Source organism: Rhincodon typus, unplaced genomic scaffold, assembly GCF_021869965.1.
Source record: "Rhincodon typus isolate 14 unplaced genomic scaffold, sRhiTyp1.1 hic_rhity00004877, whole genome shotgun sequence".
Taxonomy (NCBI): Eukaryota; Metazoa; Chordata; class Chondrichthyes; order Orectolobiformes; family Rhincodontidae; genus Rhincodon; species Rhincodon typus.
The window spans coordinates 5,005-7,035 of record NW_025970515.1 but is presented as its reverse complement, the minus strand read 5'-3'; the positions used below and the strand labels follow the sequence as shown (position 1 = coordinate 7,035).

General features: G+C 49.8%; 1 protein-coding gene across 1 annotated transcript in view; it reads right to left on the bottom strand.

Moving 5' to 3' along the window:
- LOC125481994 (zinc transporter ZIP10-like) overlaps window positions 1-2,031 on the bottom strand; it is a gene marked incomplete at its 3' end in the record, with an annotated part of 9,056 nt that overhangs the window by 2,298 nt on the left and 4,727 nt on the right. The window lies entirely within an intron of this gene.

Sequence of the window (2,031 nt, the reverse complement as noted above, 5' to 3'; positions counted from 1 at the left end):
CTCCCTCCTCCCGGTCATCGGGAACATCCTTCCTGCATTTCCCCCCGCCGTGTCTAGTCCCGTGAGAATTTTACAGGTTTCTATGTGACTCCCTCCCTCCTCATTCGTCTCAACTCCCAGTGAACGCAGCTTGAAACGATCCGGTCTCTCCTCATACGTCAGTCTGCCCCGTCCCAGGGATCATTCTGGGAAACCCCTCGCTGCACTCCCTCCGTTGCCAGAACGTCCTTCCTCAGGTACGGAGACACCCCAAAACCACCACACACAATCCTCCAGGTGTGGCATCGCCCTGTACAGTCACAGCGAATCCATCCCCCCCCCCCCCTCCCCCCCCGCTCCTGTCCTCTCATCCTCTGGCCCTGGAGGCCAATGTACCATTTGCCTTCACCGCCTGCTGCATCTGCAATGCTGATCTTCAGCGACTGGTGTATGAGGGACCCCCAGGTCTCGTTGCATCTCTCCCAACCCTTCCCCCCGCTTCCCCAACCTATCGCCAGTCCAATAATAATCCGCCTTCCTGTTTTTGTCCCTTTGGTGGGATCACCTCACGCTGATCCACGTTAAACTGCTTCGGCCGTGCACTTGCCCAGTCTCTCAACATGGAATGACTCCGACTTCTCTTCGCGTGGTATTTGACGGAGTATTCCGCGGAAATCCTCTCAGAAAGTCACGGACTCCAGCAGAGATGAACTACAAACCATCTCAAATGAGGAGACACTGAAGAGGGTTTGGAAAATGCCCAAATTTGAGCCGATTCGAAGGAAGAGCAAATCCCTGTCTCTCTCCTTAGGTCGTTGGTGGGATGAGGATGTGTGATGTCCCAGATTGCTGTGACTCCAGTGGAAATGTCAGGCCATTTCGAAGGGCCGTCGAAGCTGTGATGGACCCATTTCTAATCGGTAAAGTAGGGGGGTTGGGGAGGCGATAAAGGCAGGAGTTGAGGATGACCAGACCAGCCACCATCTCATTGAACAGCAAGCAGATTTGATGGGCTGAACAGTCTCAAGAGTCAACCACATTGGGCCTGGAGTCACATGGAGGCCAGGCCAGGTAGGGTAAAGCGGGGTTTCTTTTTTTAAAACAATTTTATACAACGTCACCACAAGAGTGGCTTTCAGTTCCAGTGCATACAAATTGAAATCCACTTTCACCATCTCTGGCGGGGTGGGATTTGATACTCCCGAAGGCATTAGCTGAGCACAAAGGTTTTGTGACCTTACCACTACGCTGCCGAGGGAGCAATGGTAGGATGGTTACTTTGTCACTGCCTGCTGAAGATCAAGGTCTAAGATTTGTTTGATAGGATCTCCACCAGTCCCTTCAGGTAGTGGGACAGGGTGATAAAGTCATCAAGGAGTTCACTAGGGCTTTATTAAGCACGCAGACATCTAAACATTAGGTCCAGAGCATCCAGGAGAGTTGTTCGGAGGCACTTCTACACACAAGAGGTGAAACACAAACAGATTCTAAACAAGGTCTCACACCTTAACATGCAATGCCTGACCTAAAATGTCATTTCCTCTTTACACTGATAAAACCTTTAGTTCTCTCAGGACCTTGACCCGAAAGGAATTCAGGGATTTATATATTAATCAATTAAAACCTTAAAGATTTAACAGCATCTCAGGCTTGCTTAATACAAGTTAGGAAATACGAGTTAAGAACTAGGGAGAGAGTGCAGCTAAACACGTGGCTACAGGGCTGGTGTAGGAGGGAGGGCTTCCATTATGTGGATAATTGGAGCACATTCTGGAGGAAGGTGGGACCTGTACAGTAAGGGTGCACCTGAACCGGTAGGGCACAAATATCCTGGGAGGGAGGTTTGCTTGAGCTATACGGGATGGTTTAAACTAGCTTGGCAGGGGGTGGGGAACCGGATTTGTAATTCAGAGGATGAGGTATTCAGCCTTCCAACAGACACAACAAGGAGTGAGGTTGTTAATAAAGAAATGCAGTCGATGGAGCATAATTGTGGACACAGGGATGGTTGAAAAGTGTACACTTCAACGCTAGAAGTATCAGAAATAAGGC